A 20,354-nucleotide genomic window follows, 5' to 3' on the forward strand; every position below is an offset into this window, starting at 1 on the left:
TTCGGAATCTATTTTGTTTTGTTTCTCTGTCATTTTTGTTTAAACCCTTCTATCTTTTCTTTTAATAAAATATGATGTCCTTGTTGTTTTGTCTTATTTTAAGTTGTTTGTTTGTTCTCTTTACACAGTATATTTTATGTTGGTTCAAGTGATATGACATGCTTGCAAAATTTTTAGTCAGATCGTAAAATTCATTTTAATCATGAAACATTGAATCAAAGGGCTAAAGTTAGAAAAATAGGCATTTGAGAAATTGGTAGAGTGTTGAGACATTTGATGACCACGTTGAAGCCTTCTTTCACACCACATGTTTGTTGAATGTAAGTATAGTATTGCCAAAATCTACATCATCCGTTTTAGTTTGTTTGTTCGGTGTTGACTTTTCACATAGTTTAAGAAAGTCATGTTATGAATTATTAGTGTCAACTCTTCCTTTTCTTCCTCGGTTCTATGTTTTCGGAAGTTAATGGTATAGTGATGCGTTTGAATTAACTAGGGGACTAGAATACCTCCATGAGCGCTGTAATCCCCTGTAATCCATAGAGATCTCAAATTATCTAATGTTCTACTGGATTCCAACTTCAGTGCAAAGGTAAATTAGCAATATAACCACGTAGATCTCACTCATTTGCTTTTCCTTTGTAAGCATTTTGTATGGTTTATCTTGTCTGAGTTGGTCAACTTTTACTTTGATTAGCTTTATGATTTTGGCCTTGCTATTGCTGAATGGAATTTGAGAAAGAGCAATCTAAAGAAAGAGCAATTATTAGTTGAGTGACTAAATGAGAAATCTACCCATATTAAAATTATTTAGTTGACGCGAAAATAGTAAATGCATAGAGTATTGATAATTCTAGTATTTCATCTGTATTCTACCTTTTACCAGGTTTTTTATTACCATTACAGTGACCGTAATGTAATAGAGAGAGAGAGATAAAAGCTAGAATATGCTGAATGAATAATATTATTAGTAGTCTATTTTTGAGGTTCTGATCGATCAGTACTAATTAATTGGTACATATATATATGATCATTCTTTATTATCACAACTATGCATTTGTTATAATTAAAAGGTTAATGGGTGCAAAAGATTGGTGATTAATTTAGAGTTGGAAGGGATTAAAATCGTAAGAAAATATGTTGTACACTATAGGAGGTTTGAACTGTTTAATTTGTCCCCATTATTAAGGACTTTCTGAACCTTTTGATGTCTTTTTGTGTCATGCATGATGACTTGATAAGTCCCAAACTACATTGTGATAACACCCTTTCATTTAGTTGGTGAGACAAGTCGATAACTTTTGATCCGAGATCCCTTTTATTGAAAAAAATAGTTAAATTTGAGAAAAACTTGTTTGTTACTTGCCTAGTTTCTTCTGTCCATTATCAAGAAATTAACTTTTCAAAATACCACCTAAATAACTATATAACTATGATCATGGAGTCAATAGGTTGGGTAGAAAGAGCCTGAGGTGCAGCTAGTGTCATCATACATGCATCTTGCTACCTTTGGAGATATACTTATGGACAAGAGGACATGTATTTAATCTTGCTCATTGTGAATTCTAGCTTTTGAATTCTCAGTAATTATCTATTTTGAAATGATAATGGTTATGTTATTAGGAGCGTCATCTTGGTGATGTGAACAAGTAGCTGAAGATTAAGGTTTCTCTTGAACTATCATCGGTACACATTCTACTTGAAGAACGTACATTACTATGTTTCTCAGACTCTTCAAAAGTGCCCTCAAATGCATGTCTAGTAGCGGATATATATAAGTGCGATGACATTATATTTTTGAAGAATCCAAGTGACATAGAACTCTTAAGATGACATATATGTTGTACTGCTTTGTTAAGTCCATATATATAGTTGCATAAACAGTGAAGAGTTTTTCTTTTTCTATGTTGGCAGTTTAAGACTGAAGGACAAGGACTAAACGCTCTTCCTAATTTTCTATGGATTTCTAATGCATCAGCAGAAGCTGTAAGCAGCTCCTTTTATGTCCACCATTCTCAATCAAATCACATGGATTGTGACAAACCTGATCCAGTTCTTCAAATAGGGTATGCCTAAATTAACTTCATCTACTTACCAGTCGAGTGATGCTCATAAAGAAAATTATTGTTGGTTTTGTAGAACCCGAGGTTTCTTTACGTGTCTTCTACCTCCAGTCCTGCCTTTCAAATTTCTTGCTTTCCACCCCAATCAAAAGAAAAAAGTACAACTTGTAAAAATAAAGATCCGGATTGTAGTAGTAATATGTTTGAACTGATTACTGAGTCTTACATTGACTTGTTAGTGGTGTCACTCATGGGCCAAATTATGCATTAGCATATTGATAGATCTTTCTGTTGTAAATTTGTCAAACCTTTTAATTTTGTAAGATTGTGTAGAGATGTATCCTTGATATTGACGTTCAAGGTGCTAGGTCTGTGAGAGCGAGCTCTCTTAATGCTATTTTCATTTTTATTTCTCCACCATCATTTGAAGAGCTTGAGAAGCGCCTTCGTGCAATGTAGTACTGATCGAGACTGTAAAGTATTTTCGTATTACCCAGTTCAATTGGTTATTAAGTTATTGTCAATTTGTTGAACAGGACAACTGAGACTAAAGAGAAAATCCAAAAGTGTCTCCGAAATGCTAGGGAAAAACTCTAACAAGGAAAATCATTAGGTCTGTTCGACCATAATTTGGTGAACGATGAGCTAAAAATTTATGTGATTTTTTGTTACCAGATATTCATAATTCTTGGAACCCCAAATGAGATGATTTGGGAAGGGTTCTCCGAGCTTCCTGGGGTGAAAGTCAACTTTGTAAAGCACCCGTAAGTATTATCTTTGTTCTATATTCTATCATTACTCTTGCTGGCCAGAGATTCATGTTTTTATTTTTGCCTCTGTTTTCCCAGGCTTCCATCTTTGAGTGATTCTAGTTTGTCTTGGCTTTCTGGACTCCTTTGGTGATGATTTATGGTGGGGAAATATTTTCATTTTTTTGCTAACCATTTGATTTATTTGTAATAGGTATAATAATTTAAGAATGAAATTTCAAAACGTGACATCCTTCATGGGGTTACCAGTCCTATCAGAGGCAGGCCTTGGCCTGTTCAATAAGCTTCTTACTTATGATCCTAAGAAGGTGATGGACATTAAATTTGGAAACTTCTAAATTCAGTACTATGTTGTTTATACCTCTTTTGATATTGTTTGTATGACATATTGCAGAGAATAACTGCCGATGCTGCTTTAAACCATGAGTGATTTCGTGAAGTTCCTCTCCCAAGTCTAAAGAATTCATGCCTTCTTTCCCTGCATAGCATGCACAAGATAGGTAAAACCTCTTTCAGTGCTAATTTTCAAGTGGAGTTTGATTAGCTGCTCAAACTATTTTTTGATGTTCTTTGTTTGTTTTTAGGCATGTACGAAGAGTAATGAATAGTCCATATCCTTGTAAGGAGCAGCGAAGAAAGGAACTGAAGCAAGGGGTGTTAGGAACTGGTGGATTGTTTGGCTGATAAGTTAATAGTGCTCGGCAACTGTTTTGAGTCTTGCTTTCTCTAATACTCATGGGTTGACGTGAAGGTTAGTGCCATGCACTGGTATAGTACTTTATCATAATGATTTGATTTAGCATAGAGTTTAATAAAGTATCCAGGCCAAGGCTTTTGAATCTTATCGTCTTAAACTAAAAAGGATTGTTCTAGTTCATGAATTCTTAAACTAACTATTCTAGTTCATGAATTGGTTGTTGTTGCTTAGGTTTTTGGTTCACTAGTTTGTTCAGAATCCTAACTCAAAATCTAGCTCATTACTTTTCACTATTGGAAAAAAAAATAAGTATAACTTCTTGTTAAAGCATGGTGTTCATATAACTTGATGTTTATATTAAGGACTAAAATTTTATCGATTGATTCTTATACTGTGCATTTTTATGTAGCCAAGTGATGCAGCTAGTGGATCCATTTTGCCCATGGATGCAAGGAGATCACTTGATGATAATGATCCTAACGACATTGTTTGATTTCGTTGCATTTGTCTTGGATATTCAATTATGATGGTGTAATATTGTGGTTGGTGTGAATCTTAGAATATTGAAGGTTTTGTGTTTAAATTTGATTTTGTAGTTTGAAGATATTAGTTAATGTTGAAAATTTGGAGTTTGAAGATGTTAATGTTGAAAATTTAATTTTGAAGTTTAAAGTTCAATGTATTTTTGATATGCTTTTCAATTACAATGTTTAACTACTTTGTTGTATTAATGATTTATGAATTGAACAAATATTGAATTGTAGGTTATGCCTAAAGGAACAATTAAATTTGAGCTAAAATTAGAATCTATAATAGTTATTGAAAATTGATGGGTCCTACTATTTTTTTTAAAATAAAACAATTGCCGAGGTTTTAACCCCCACAAGTTTTAAATAAAAATTTATTATAAAAAGAATTAAATTTAGAATAATGAGGGTCAATAACCACCGCAAATTAATTACGGGGGTCATAACCACTGCAAAATAACCCCCGCAAATTAATTATGGGGGTCGAAAAAAAACTGTCGCAACTCATTTGTGACAGCTCGTATTCTGGGGGTTTTGGGAACCTCCGCAATTATATTTTGCAGAGATTTTAAATCCCCGCAAACCGCAAAATTAACTCCCACAGTTTGACCCATTTTTTTGTAGTGAATCTCAAATTAGATTAAGAGATTCATAATCATGTTTGGAATAAAATTTATAAGGCATTCTTGCAGAGATTAAGATTTATGCAACTATTCACTATTGAGAGACGGTACATCTCGACCATTAGGTAATTTAGACAATTATCCTAGAGCCTCTTAATTATAGGGCCCCATATTTTCATTTATAAATAAATTTTTATACATATGTACGGTAAAATTATTTTAGTAAAATCTCTTATCTATAATCTCTATATCTATAGAGATCTATAATCTATAATCTATAATCTATAATCTATTATCTATATCTATATCTATAATCTATATCTATAATATAATATATAATCTATTTATATATATATAATCTATATATCTATATAATAATAATCTATATCTATAATCTATAATCTATAATCTATAATCCATATCTATATCTATAATATATTAAAAGTGTGAAAACCCTTAGAAAAGTGATTTGAACATTTTACCCATCATTAAAACACTCTTCTTTAAACAAAATCGTCTTTTACTATTTTTTTTAAAATTATAATTATACATAAATACTAATAATATATATTTTTAAAAAAAATAAAAAATCACCATTATTAAAAAAAAATCCTAATTGTAGTACCTTATATTTGACAAATAAATACAATCTCTACTATATTTTCTTTAGAATTTCAATTAATTCATAATTGTATATTACTTCACACATTCTTTTCCTAAGTTTTAGGATTTCAATTAGCTTAGAATTGTATATTATACAAATCCTTTCCTTAGTTGAATTAAATATCACAACTAACATACCTTATGTTAACTATTTTTATTGTATTATTTCTCCTTCTTTTTAGTTCTCTATTTTGTCGGATGACTTTTTGTTTTAAAAAATGGCTTCATTGGTTTACCTAGATGGTGATGGTGAGAGAAAATGTGCAATCTGAGAATTTTTATGAAAGTAAATTATCATATTATTTTATTGTAGTTTATAGATCGTCGATGAATGTCAGTTGACTTTGAGAAATTTTTTATGTAAAGGTTAGTTTTAATTGTATTGTTTTGATAACTTTATTATAGTATTATTTTATTTTAAATTATAAGTAGTCGATTAATGTCGGTCGGCTTTGAAGAATTTTTTTAGGTAAAGGTTAGGTTTAAGCATATTGTTTTAATATCTCTATTAGTGTATTGTTTTGTGGTAGTTACAGGTCGTAGATGAATATTGATTAGCTTTGAGGAATTTTTGTGTGAAAAGGTTAGGTTTAATTGTATTATTTTGATATCTCTTTTACCGTATTATTTTATTATAATTTACAGGTGGTAGATAAATATTGACCGGCTTTGAAATTTTTTTTTAGGTAAAGATTAAGTCTAATTGTATTATTTTGATATCCCTGATTTGAGAATTTTTTTGTGTAAAGGTTAGGTTTAGATGTATTGTTTTGATATCTCTAATATCATATTATTTTGTTGTAGTTTATAGGTGGTAGATGAATGTTCGTCAGCTTTGAGAAATTTTTATGTAAAGGTTAGGTTTAGATGTATTGTTTTGATATCTCTAATATCACATTATTTTGTTGTAGTTTATAGGTGGTAGATGAATGTTCGTCAGCTTTGAGAAATTTTTGTGTAAAGATTAGATTTAATTATATTGTTTTCATATCTCTACCATTATAATTAAATAAATTCTTCATGTTTACATATTCAAAAGATGTTGAATTTATTGTTATACACATATTTATCAATTTAAACAAATGTCCTATTTTGTAACATTTGAATTCATTAAACTGAGATACACGCGCGAAGCGCGTACGCCTAAACTAATATATTAAAAGTGTGAAGACCCTTAGAAATATTAGTTAAACTTTTTTCTCTTCATTAAAAGTCTTTGCTTTAGAAAAAATCATCTTTTCGCTATTTTTGTTAATATTTAAAAGTTAAAAATTAATTAAATATATTTATGAAAAAATCTTTCCTTATTAGAAGTCATCATAATTAATGACAACAAATACATTTTCATTAGTTTAAGAATTCTAAATCAATTAAATTTGATAATAAGAAAATTTGAAAAGTCTATAAATAAATATGAAAACGGTCGAATAATAAGAATTTAAGAAGTACCAAATTTTAAAAAAGTTTTAAATAAGCTATAAGAATATAATTAATGATTTTGTAAAAGTTTGACTTTAAAACACAAGGAAAGATTTTAAATAATAAAAAATGAAGCTTCTGGTGGTAAATTATACATGTGCTTACAATAAAATATATGTTTATCTTAATATTATTATATTAAAGTGTGAAGGATCTTTAAAAAGTGATCTAAATTTTTAATACTACATTAAAAATTTCTGCAATAGATAAAATTATTTAATTTTAAATAATTAAACGTTACATGTGAAGGCTAGAAATGTTATTTGAAACTTTTGGCTTTCATTAAAAGTCTTTACTTTAGACAAAATCATCTTTTTATTATTTTTTTCTAATATTTTAGAATTAAAAATTAATTAAATATATTTATGGTAAAACCTCTCCTTATTAGATGTCATCAAAATTAATGACAACTAATATTTTTTCATTAGTTTAAGAATTCTAAATCAACTAAATTTGATTTAAAAAAAATTGAAAAATATAAAAATAAATATAAAAACATTAGAATAAGAAAAATTTAAGAAGTATGAATTTTTTAAAAGTTTTAAGTACGTAATAAGAATGTATTCAATGATTTTGTAAATATTTGACTTTAAAAATTAGGAAAGATTTTAAATATAGAAAAAGAAAAAGAAAAATAATTGTACCACAAATATGGTTTAAATTGATGTGTCTATCTTAGCCACTGACAGCAAGGGAAAGAGGTACTGCATGACAAACGCAAAAATGATGATCCATCAATCACTTGAAACTTCTGGTGGTAAAATATATATGTGCTTACACTAAAATCTTTTTTTTATGTTTACATTATTATATTAAAGTGTGAAGAATCTTTGAAAAGTGATTTAAACTTTTATATTTTATTTAAAATCTCCGCAATAGGTAAAATTATTTAATTTTAAGTAATAAAAAATTACACGTGAGGCATGTGTAACTAAAATAGTTAACATAAAAAGGGAAAACAACCTCATACTTTTTAGAGAAAAAATATGAGGTTTACATGGAATTCTTCTTAGCATAAAATGGGGAGCAGTTAATCTGGAATGTTTTTCTAATGCATAATATCATTCTGACATTGATGATTTTGATTTATTTTTTAATTGAAAGTGTTGAGAAATAACAAAAGTAGAAAATAATCTTGTGATTGATATATTCCAATTAGATAAAACAACTCGGTTCTTTTCCAAATGTCTGTTTACAGAATAATGTTGCCCGTTCTTGTTATGACTGACTCAATAGAAAGAAGTTTTTAGAAGTGAAATTGATAGTGTTACGCAAGATTAATAATAAATCAAGACATATTGAATGGAGTAGCTATATTGTCAATGGAAAAAAAAATTATTAAAAAATATTAATAATAAAAATAATATGAGTAATAATTTTGCGTCTCATCAAAAAGCTAAAAAAATGACAAGTAGTTTCCATTCTTCTTTTGCTCTCTTCTTTCTCTCTCGGTTGTCACTATCTCTCTTCGAAAGGTACAATCCAAATGACAAGAAAGCCCTTTTAGAAATCAAGAAAAGCCTAGGCAATCCGTATGACTTGATCACTTGGGATCCCAAAACCGATTGTTGTGTTGATTGGGCTGAAGTTACACTCGTGTGATGACAAGACCAATCGTGTTATGTCCCTAAACCTATTCAAAATTGATAGTGTCGAGCACCTCTCCCCGGCTGTTGGAGACCTTCCCTACCTCCAAAGTTTAGACATCAACAATGTTCGAAATCTCTCAGGTCCAATTCCACCCACAATTGCTAAGCTCGCGACGCTCATATTCTTGAGAATTAATCAAACAAACTTTCAGGACCTGTCCATGAATTTCTTAGTAAGTTGAAAAACATAACGTACATCAACTTATCGTACGGTAACCTCTTTGATACAATCCTTCCCTCACTTTCTCAACTGCCAAACTTAGAGTTCCTACGCTTAGATAGGAAAAAACTTACTGGAACAATTCCACACTCTCTTAGCAAATTAGCTCCAAAACTCACATATCTTTATCTTGAACACAACCAACTAACAGGGATTGTGCCAACTTCTTTTACTGGTTGGATCTTTGACACAATTGACTTATCAAGGAATATGCTTGAAGGAGATATTTCATTCTTGTTTGGCAAAGATAAGAGAGCGTTTGAAATGCTGTTGGATCACAATAAGTTTGAGTTCGACTTCTCAAAACTAAAATTTTGGGAAGCGATTAAGGAGGTTGGATTTGAACATAACAAGATGTTATCTTTTATGTATTTTTGGGTACAAGAATCTGTATTTTCGCAATACTACTTTAGCACTAGTTCAAGTTTAAAACAAGAACACTATGAAGTACAAAAACACCCTCAACACAAGATCAAAGTGATCTTTCTAACAAGTGTGTTTTATTTTTTTAGAAATTAAGATGAAATAGAAATATAAAGCCAAGTCGCCCGACTTCACAGAGTGTCCTTAAGGAATAATTTCCCTCACTATACCTGATGTTTTGGAATCTTCCTCCTAGGATAAAATGGATTTCAATCCAACTATAGTGGTACCTCAAATAATTGGATTCGTCAAACTCACTCAACGATTTGATTGATCACAAAGAATGTTTTGAAGACAAGAAGAGTTTTTATTTTAGAAATTTTTTTAGTTATTTCTAAACCTGTGGATGAAAGCAGGTTTATATAGCCATTAGATGCCTCTTCTGAAAGGTGACAATGGTTCACTTAAAAGGTGTATCCTTTGGAAGAGTCATGTCTGTTCATTTGAAACATTGTGTCTTTTTCTGAAAAGACACAACTATCTGAACAGCCATACCTTTTCCAAAACTATATGTCTTTTGCTCAAAGGTTGTGTCCCTCTATTTTTTATTCACACCAATTAAACCCAACAATCCCTCACATGAATGCGGAATGGCTATTCTTTGTAAAACTTTATGGACGAGTATGTGTTCATTAAGAAAAGACTGATTGCATCTGGATAAGTGGGTTTTCCTTTGAACTTTTCGTAGTGAACATGCATCGGATGCACTTAGTCAATCGGTAGATTTGATATCTTTGAACCATCGAGCTTTAATGTACACCTAGACAACACATGTCACACAACCAACCTTTTACCATTTATGGTTCTCACGGTTTTGTTCTTTTCATCCATGAACACGTCCTGGTTTCATAAGAGCTTAGAGAATATGCTTTTACTAACATTCTCCTTGAAAAGGCTTCTACTTCGCCCTCACATAGGTGATTTTAAAGCGTTCAATTCTATAGATTAAACTATTTGGTCAAATCTGCCAAATTTAGATAATCATTAAAAGACTTTTCACTTTAAGTCTTATCCTTGTTTACTAAACATTGTCTACATTATGAGAATGGGTTGGGTAATTGACAATGTTGGACCTGTCAGACATAACTTTATTTAATGTCCTTGAACCTAGCTCTTGGGATCTCCAGTCTACCAGGTAGAGTTACCACCATGATACTTGTCCTAGGCCTTAAAACCATTCCCTTGGATGTCCTTGCTACCCATTCTCTAGATAGGCCTTTTATAAATAGATCCGACACATTATCCTTTGACTTAACATAGTCAACAGTGATAATTCCACTAGAGAGAAGTTCTGTAATGATATTATGTCTCCATCTTATGTGATGAGATTTACCATTGTATATCATGCTCCCTCCGTACCTATTGCCGCTTGGCTATCATAGTGTATACATACTGGTGCCACTGGTTTGGCCCAATAAAGAATATCTTCTAAGAAATTTTGGAGCCATTCTTCTTCTTCACCGGCTTTATCCAATGCGATAAATTTAGATTCCACTGTAGAGTGAGCGATACAAGTCTGTTTAGATAATTTCCAAGAGAATGCTCCTCCACCGATAGTAAATACATATCCACATGTGAATTTTACTTCATTCGACCCGGTGATCTAATTTGTATCACTATATCCTTCAAGTACCGTGGGATATTTATTATAATACAAAACATAGTCTTGAGTGTATCTAAGATACCCCAAAGCTCTTTTCATTGCCATCCAATGAGTTTTGTTAGGATTACTCGTGTACCAACTTAACTTACTGATAGGACATGATATGTCTGGTCGTGTACAGTTCATTATATACATTAAACATCTCAATACTCTTGCGTACTCCAATTGTGAGTCACTTTCACCTTCATTCTTTTGAAGTTTAAAGCTCACATCCAAAGGAGTCTTGGCAATATAATTCCATATACTTGAATTTGTCAAGTACATTTTCGATAAAATGAGACTGTGATAATGCCAACCCTTGTGGAGTTCTATGGAGTTTTATAGCTACCAACGTCTTTCATATTGAACTTGCTCTCGAGCATTCATTTTATTGCATTTATGTCAGAAATGTCTCTACTGATGATCAACATATCATCTATATATAAAAACATAATGACTTGGTGATTTGGAGTGTATTTAATACAAACACATTTATCACATTTATGTATTTTGAACCCGTTTGACAACATGATTTGGTCAAACTTCGCATGCCATTGTTTAGGTGCTTGCTTTAGTCCGTAGAATGACTTGATAAGTTTACACATCTTATTCTCCTTTTCTGGAACCACAAAACCCTCAGGTTGTTCCATGTAAATTTCTTTGTCCAATTCTCCATTTAAGAATGTGGTTTTCACATCCATTTGATGGATTTCAAGACCATATACCCCAGCCAAGGCAATTAATATTCAAATCGATGTTATCCTTGTTACTGGCGAGTATGTATCAAAGTAATCAAGGCCTTCTTTTTTCTTGAAGCCTTTAACTAAAAGTCTTGCCTTGTATTTGTCAATAGTACCATTTGCTTTCATTTTTCTTTTGAAGATTAATTTAGAACCTAAAGGTTTATTTCCTGGAGGAAGATTAACCAATTCCCATGTATGGTTGCTTAAGATTGAATCAATCTCACTATTGACTGCCTCTTTCCAAAAGGATGAGTCTGACGATGATATCGCTTATTTAAATATTTGAGGCTCATTTTCTAAGAGAAATGTTACAAAATCTAATCCAAAAGTAGTAGAAGTTCTTTGACGTGTACTACGTCTTGGATTCTCTTCAGTATGTACATTCTCACTTGGTTTATCTCAAGGTCGTTTAGATCCTCCACTAGACTATTCATGTCTAGTTTTATATGGCTAAATATTTTCAAAGAATTCAGCATTATCTGATTCAATTACCGTATTTTTATTTATATCCGGATGTTTGGATTTATGAACCAAAAACCGACATTCTTTACTACTTTATCATATCCTATGAACATACAGTCCACCGTCTTAGGTCCTATCTCAACCTTTTTAGGCATAGGAACTTGGACCTTTGCTAGACACCCCCGCACTATGAAATATTTCAAGTTGGGTTTCCTTCCTTTCCATTTTCATAAGGAATTGATTGTGTCTTACTGTAGGAAACTCTATTGATTATACGATTAGCTGTAAGGATAGCCTCCCCCCCACAAGTTTTGAGGTAAATCAGAACTTATAAGTAAGACATTCATTATTTTCCTCAACGTTTGTTTTTTCCTTTCCGCAATTCCATTAGATTGAGGTGAATACGAGGCCGTAGTTTGATGGATGATTCCATTCTCTATACATATTTTGGCAAAGGAAGATTCATATTCTCCGCCTATCACTTTTTGTCATTTTTATCTTTTTCTCTAACTGATTTTCTATTTTAGTTTTGTATTGCCTAAACACATCTATTATTTTATCCTTACTATTTAGCAAGTAGATGTAACAGTATTTAGTGCAATCGTTAATAAAATTTATGAAATACGTTTTCCCACCATGTCATGGTGTTGACTTCATATCACAAATGTCAATGTGTATTAAGTCTAAGGGATTAGAATTTCTTTCAATGGACTTATAAGGATGCTTTGCATACTTTGATTCCACAAATATTTGACACTTTGATTTATTGCACTCAAAGTTTGGCAAAACCTCTAAGTTAATCAGTTTTCATAATGTTTTGTAATTAACATGGTCTAAACATTCATGCCACAAATTATAAGAATTAAGCAAGTAAGAAGAATTTGAATTTTTATTGATTTCAATATTCATTACATTCATCTTATAAAGGCCCTCAGTGAGATAGCCTTTTCCTACCTACACTTCTCCTTTGCTAATTACAATTTTTCCAGAATCGATTACACATTTGAATCTGTTCTTGTCTAGAAGTCAAACAGAAATCAAGTTCCTACGTAATTTCTGAACTTACAAGACATTGTTAAGTGTCAAGACTTTTCCTAAAGTCATTTTCAAGCCCACTTTTCCTGTTCGTTCTACCTTAGCCGTGGCAGAGTTAGCCATATAGATCATTTCTTGTACTTGAGCCAGAGCAAATAACGAAAACAACTCTTTGTTGGTACAAACATGGCGGGTGGCACCAGAATCCATCCACCACTCACGAGGATTCCACACCAAGTTACATTCTGAAAACATAGTACACAGATCATCACATTCTTTGTTGGACTCAATCATATTTCTTGGTCCTTTTCTTGCCTTTCTTAGGGGCACAACAATCCATGAACTTATGGCCAATCTTGCCACAGTTGAAGAACTTTCCCTTGAATTTCTTCTTGGGTTGATTGCTCTCTTGTTCAACTTTCTTCATTTTCTTAGAATTGTTGTGGTCATTTTCTACAATATGTGCTCCATTAATTGTAGAATTCTCTTTTGACCTTCTCTCGACAACCTTATTATCCTTTTCAATACGCATTCGGACAATAAGATATTTGATAGTCATCTCCTTGTGTTTGTGCTTCAAGTAGTTTTTAAAGTCTTTCCACATAGGTGGTAGCTTCTCAATGATAGTTGCTACTTAAAATACATCATTCAGAATCAAACCTACAAACCAGTTTATGTGAGTACTAAGAATATTTTCAATTTGTTCAACTAAGGTATTTTTCAAAGATATACCTTCCGCTAGGAGATCGTGAATGATTACTTGCAATTCCTGCACTTGAGAGACAACCGATTTGCTATCTATCATTTTAAAGTCCAGGAACCTTTCAACAAAGAATTTCTTAATTGCCGCATCCTCTGTCTTGTATTTCCGTTCTAGTTCCCACCACAATTCCTTCGATGTCTTAGTTCCACTGTAAATATTATAGAGGTCGTCTTGGAGACCACTAAGATATAATTCCTTCAAAGGAAGTCTGAGTGCTTCTAAGCCTCTACAATCATGAAATGCTCTTTGTCCGAGGTTTCCTCGGGCACCTCAAGAGCATCCTCACTAGTGAACCTTTAAAGGCATAGAGTGGTGAGGTAAAAGAACATCTTTTGCTGCCATCGCTTAAAGTCAATGTCCGTAAATTTTTTGGGCTTCTCCGCAGGCGCCATTGGTTGCAGAGCATTTGCTTGACTTATTCAGGCAATACTAGTTGCCCCCATAGTCGTAGCCGCATCTTGCATTTGAATTTCATTAGTCATATTTCCTGTCACCACAAGACAATAAAATTTAGTATTTTCAGAATACTACTTATAAAGTTAAGCAACTTTAAACTCTTCTTTTTGTTTTTGGTTAACGATGAGGTTTTTATGACTTCCAATCGTCAACCGAGTGATCTTTAAATTGTGATAAAGATTTTATGTCTTCAAATCACCAGTTAAGTTCAAACGGAGTAGAAAGCTTAAAGCTTTAATCTCCAAAAATAAGTAATACAGATTCTGAAAAACAAAACTTTAGTGAAAAGAAAATTTCACCAAACAAGCAAAAAAAAATATTTTTTCTTTCTTTTTTTCAAAATTATTCCTTAAGATTGTTATCTTTTATGTATTTTCGGGTACAAGAATCTGTATTTTTGCAACAATACTTCAATACTAGTTCAACTTTAAAACAAGAACACTATGAAGTACAAAAACACCCTCAACACAAGATCAAACTGATCTTTCTAAGAAGTGTGTTTTATTTTTTTAGAAATTAAGATGAAACAAAATTGTAAAGCCAAGTCCCCTGACTTCACGGAGTGTCTTTAAGGAATAATTTCCCTCACTATACCCGAGGTTTTGGAATCTTCCTCCCAGGAAAAAATGACTTTCAATCCAACTATAGTGGTACCTCAAATAATTGGATTCGTCGAACTCACTCAATGATTTGATTGATCACAAAGAATGTTTTGAAGACAAGAAGAGTTTTCATTTTAGAAAATTTTTCATTCATTTCTAAACCTGTGGATGAAAGAAGGTTTATATAGCCATCAGATGCCTCTTCTGAAAGGTGACAATGGTTCACTTAAAAAGTGTATCCTTTGGAAGAGTCATGTCTGTTCATTCGAAACATTGTGTCTTTTTCTGAACAGACACAACTATCTGAACAACCACACCTTTTCCAAAACTATATGTCTTTTGCTCAAAGGTTGTGTCCCTCCATTTTTCATTCACACTAATTAAACCCAACATAATATTTATGATAGCCTTACGGAATCCTTGATGAAGCAAACATGGCAACTCTTCAATGTGAGTTATAACAGACTTTGTGAAAACATTCCACAGGGTGGATCTATGCAGGGATGTGATCAATATTGCTATTTTCAGAAAAAATGCTTGTGTGACACTCCATTGCCACCATGTAAATGATTGCGAGTGATATTGGCTTTGTCATTACTATGTTCACATAAATAAGAATGGATACGCTACTCCATGAATTTTTATTGTCCTACATCTATCTATGTACGTATTTTGACCTCTATTTGAATGTTGATAAGCCAGTAAACTCAAGGCTGCCAATAGGCATAAAAATGTGCTTCATGAATGTGATTATTATTGTTCGGTAACCTCTTGATCAATGATTATATTACACGTCTTGAATATCAAGCTACTTACTTGGAAAGACAATACCCACTTCCTGCATTCTTTTTATTTGCTCTTTTTGGGGTGTGTATATAATTTTTTAAGTTCTTCTTTAATCCTTCTAGAATAATTTGATCAATATCTTCCTATTATACCTTCGTTCAAATTACCAAGACCATTAACTGAGTTTTGAGAATTTCTCTTTCAATGTATTTAATTACTAATTTAGAAAGAGGTACAAAATTAATTAAGGATATATTGGTAAAATTATTTTTAATTTTCTAGGAGTGAGGACTTTATTAAGGGGTGTTTCCAACACAACATGAGAAAATAAAAAGAAATTGAGGGAGTAACATTTAGACTTAAAAAATGAAGCATATAGACACCATTTATGATATCATCCATTTGACTTTCAAAATCATCCAAAACTAAGACATAAGTCTTTAATATTACACTTTAACCCTCTCCCCCTTCCTCCAACATATATCTCATTTTCTCTCTATTTTGGTATTTCTAAAAAGTTCAAAAAATATTCACCAAGAAGCCACACAAAAAAGCTCCCGTTTTTGACCTACTTTCTTTGATTTTGGCAAATTTTCGGATGATATTTTCCTCCTCACAACTGAAAATCACCATTATTGTAATTCCCTAGATTTTGACCTCTAAAAATTCTATGAGTTTTGAGCTCAATTTCCAGGAAACTAGTAAGACCCTATGAGTCGTAGTCACTCTATATGAGTCCTACAATGCCTGTCGTAGTAAAACTAACAAGGATTATCTATATTTATATCTTTAGTATGACTAGGACCCCACGAGTTATAAGGTTTGGTCATGAGTCATAGGGTGGGACTCGCGACCAACTCAATGAGGTTGCCCTGAGTCATTATCCAACAACAAGTCATGGTGATGATTCGTGGCTAGTGACCATGAGTCATTACAAGACCCGTAGCGACTGAGAGTTATTTTCCTACACGTTTTTCATTGAGGGAAATTTGGTCTTTTCTTTTTCACTTCCTTTACATTATTCCCATGAAATAAAACATTCCCTTAGCCCTATTTCCACTCATTTAACATAACATAAACACTCCCTTCTCTATAACATTCCATAATTACGAGCAAGGCTAGGGTTTCTAGGAATTAAATATCCAAGGCTAAATTCATGGTTTTTCCTCTAAATTCTTGGTGTTTTTAGGTATGTAACTCTTCCCTAAACTTGTATTTTATCTTTTCATGTAATGGTTTGGTATTCATAAGGTTTTAATGTTGGATTTTGGAATTTGGGTTGAGGGTTTTGGATGATTATTGGTTAAATAGTATTCCCATGGTTTACATACATTTATTTATGCTTTATTGATGAATTTTAAAATCCATTGGGGTGCATGGGCATGGTGGATAGGACGGGGGTCGTGGATTTCCCAAAACTTTATGAATTTTGATATTGGAATTGGTAATAACCTCAACCTACCTTATGAAACTGGTTTTGAAACATGGCTATATGTATAATTTAACCATTTTTCAAACTATTGCATTGCATAAAATTTTAATGGAATAAAAATAGTTTTGGAAGGCCTTGGTGGCCATGGTTTAGTTTTGAATAGTTTTACAAGGACTTGGTGTCCATGAAATGGTTTTAAATTGGAACTTTGGAGTCTAATAGGATAATCGTGTTGGTAATAGAATTGGCTTCAAGCCTAATTAATTCATATGACGATACCTGGTAGATGCCTAAATGGATGACTCCTTGGTTAAATGGATAGTTTATGTGTAACTATTTTAATTTTAGCTTAAAGGGGCTTATGTAGCTCACCGTGGAAGGTGGAGGTCCAGGGGAGCCATACTGCAAACCCCATTTGTCGGCGTGGGGGCTTGGTGGCCATGTGAATAGTTCACACTTTATATATATATATATGTGTGTATGTATATATATATATATATATATATATATATATATATATATATATATATTGGAATGGCTTGGGTCATGAATTCCCTAGCCCTTCCTCAAATTTTTCTGGTTCGTACAGCTAACATGCACTGGGACCCTTTCAATAGGGAGAGCTGAAACCATATAGCCATGGGTGACTTAGAATGGTTAGAGCTACACAGTCTAGGTTAATGATTTTAAATATCATGCTTAAACCATGTACCCTATCCTGATATTTATATATGTATGTATATACATACATGTGAACATGTATATTGATATTGGTTCTATTTTAGAAAATGGCATTATTTATCCTTACCCTGAGTTACATGGTAGCACATTCCTTGATAACTGTCCCCGAACGCTACATCCTTTCATAATGTAGGGTCCTTGGGGTTTCTTCTATTGGTTTGTGCAGTATTAGATGATGCGAAAGGTAAAGTGGTGAGCTTCCATATTTTGGAAAGCTTGGTCATTCCATCAGTTTCTTTCCATATTTTAATTGAAGAGTTCACATTAATTATCATTGTCTTTTTCACTTTCATGGTCGGGGGCATGTCCCGACCTATTTTGATATTCGAATTGATTTAGAGGCTTTTGTGGACATGTATGGGTTGGATGGTGTTGTTGACTCTTAGCGCTTATTCTTGAGTTATTTTAACTATTTTATCTTTGTTCTCTGGTTGTCTTCTGCTTTGTTATTATTTGGATTTTGCTTGGATTGGACAGGCTATGGGGGTGGTCTCCAACCCTTGGTGACTTGAGATACTCGTCACAGCTAGGCTCGGGGACGGATCATGATAAGCTTGATACCATAGCATGATTTAGAGTCATTGTATGTCCACAAAGTCATGTTTAGTAGAGTTCTTTTATGGGTGTACTGTGCACCATACTTATAAGGGGGAGGCTACAAGAAACTTATGAATGTTTCCCTTTGTTGTGTTCTATTTTGGGCTATAGAGTTTAGAGTCATGGCATTTCTCTAGATTTTGGTTTACTCACTTTTCGATCATGCCTCCTCGAAGATCTAATATTCGTAGAAAATCTTCCAAAACCTCCATCCCACCTGAGGGGAATGTGGAGGGGACTCACCCCACCTATGGAGTGCTGACCTGGTCAAGGGTCCCTGCTCCTGATTGTGCTGATCCACATGGGGTTTCACCGGTCCCCACTAGTCTTTCTCTAATTAGTGACACTCATGCTCAGTCACCTTAGGGGGATATCTCTAATGCGGAGTTCTATCGGTCTATTCATCTGCTTACCCAGCTGGTGGCATCTCAGTATTGTTAGCCTGGTCTTATTGGTGCTTTTATGAGTTCTTCTAAGGTTACTCGAGTTGGGCAGTTTATCAGCTTGGATCTCCCAACCTTTACTGGATTTAAGGTTGAGGAGGATCCTCAAGGGTTTATTGATAAGATAGAGAAAATCTTTAGGGTGATGCATGCTACTGATGTAGAGGGTGTGGAGTTTATTACATGTCAGATGAAAAATGTGGAATATCAATGGCATAAGGAATGGGAGTAGTCGAGGCGTAATGATGCTATGCAGGCTATGTGGGAGGAGTTCGCTGGTGCCTTCCTTAATTATTTTTTCCTCAGAAGTTGAGGGAAGCTAAGGTAGACGAGTTTGTAAATCTAAAGCAGGGTAAGATGAGTGTGAAGGAGTATGCTTCAAAATTCCATCAATTGTCTTGCTGTGCTTTAGAGTTAGTATCTAGTATGAGGGCTAGGATGAGGAAGTTTGCTTCAGGTTTGTCTCGTGACTTGGTTTTGGAGTGTAAGGCCGCTATGTTAAATAATGACATCGATATCTCCAGACTTGCGATTTATATACAACGAGTAGGGATGAAAAGAAGAAACAGGGGAAAAATGCGAGAGAGACAAAATAAGAAGTTCAGATATTTAGAAAAGAGTACAAATCACCAGAACAGTAGGAGGGATAGCAGGCAGTGGACTAAGAAAAAGAATTAGGGGATTTTGAATTCATATTCATTGGCTAGAACTCCTTATGGTCGATTTTAGTCTACCAGTGGTTTTAAGGAACAGGGTACCCAATCACAGGCTAGTGGAGCTAAGTCAGCCCCATCTTATCCTCCTTGTAGATTCTTTGGATATTTCTTACTGGTGAGCTTTTCGAGACTGTATAGATGAAGCCTCCTCCTGGTATCTCCACTTCCTCATCCATGGTATGCAAATTTTAGAAGGCTATTAATGGATTAAATCAAGCTCCGCGCGCTTGGTTCTCCAAGTTGAAGTCTTTTTTTTGCAAGGTGGCTATTGATAGAGCCACAATGATTATTCTCTATTTAGATCACCTTCACCACGGGGGATGGTTTTTGTGATAATATATGTGGATGATATCTTGATTACTATGGATGATACAGAAGGTATTTTGCAGCTTAAGGGTATGTTACAATCTTCATTTCAAATAAAGAACGTAGAGCATGCATCTTATTTTCTTGGTATAGAAATCTTTCATAATGCTGGTGGCTATTTTTTCTACTAGCGAAAGTATACCAAAGAAATTTCAGACATGGCTTACCTGTTTAGTGAGACCACTGTTGATACACCCATGGAGCAGGACACTCATTATTCTAAGACTGATGGGGAACCTCTCTCAGATCTGATCCTTTATCAACGCCTTGTTGGGAGCTAGATATACTTAACTGTCACTAGACCTAACATTGCTCATGAAGTTCATATTCATAGTCAATTTGTGTTTGACTCTCAATGGCTTCATCTTACTGTTGTTCATCGCCTTTTCCATTATCTTCGATCAACCGCAACTATGGGTCTGCATTACAGGAATGACTCACTTACTCTCTTGTGTG

At 33.2% G+C, this 20,354-nt stretch overlaps 1 long non-coding RNA gene and 1 pseudogene across 3 annotated transcripts; both read left to right on the forward strand.

Annotated features, from left to right (window-relative positions):
- Window positions 1-375: 375 nt before the first annotated feature.
- Window positions 376-4,244, forward strand: LOC107842752. Of its 3 annotated transcripts, none has more exons than XR_007050563.1 (8): window positions 986-1,539; window positions 1,624-1,686; window positions 1,915-2,066; window positions 2,739-2,827; window positions 2,912-3,141; window positions 3,228-3,333; window positions 3,418-3,584; window positions 3,940-4,244. It is a non-coding gene; the product is annotated as an uncharacterized LOC107842752 (long non-coding RNA). The 3 variants fall into 3 exon arrangements; XR_007050564.1 differs by having other exon boundaries at window positions 1,036-1,539; window positions 3,027-3,141; XR_001666072.2 differs by lacking the exons at window positions 986-1,539; window positions 1,624-1,686 and adding an exon at window positions 376-592 and having other exon boundaries at window positions 3,027-3,141.
- Window positions 4,245-8,226: 3,982 nt separating this feature from the next.
- Window positions 8,227-15,387, forward strand: LOC107841521 (annotated as a pseudogene).
- Window positions 15,388-20,354: the final 4,967 nt, after the last annotated feature.

Source organism: Capsicum annuum, unplaced genomic scaffold, assembly GCF_002878395.1.
Source record: "Capsicum annuum cultivar UCD-10X-F1 unplaced genomic scaffold, UCD10Xv1.1 ctg5446, whole genome shotgun sequence".
NCBI lineage: Eukaryota > Viridiplantae > Streptophyta > Magnoliopsida > Solanales > Solanaceae > Capsicum > Capsicum annuum.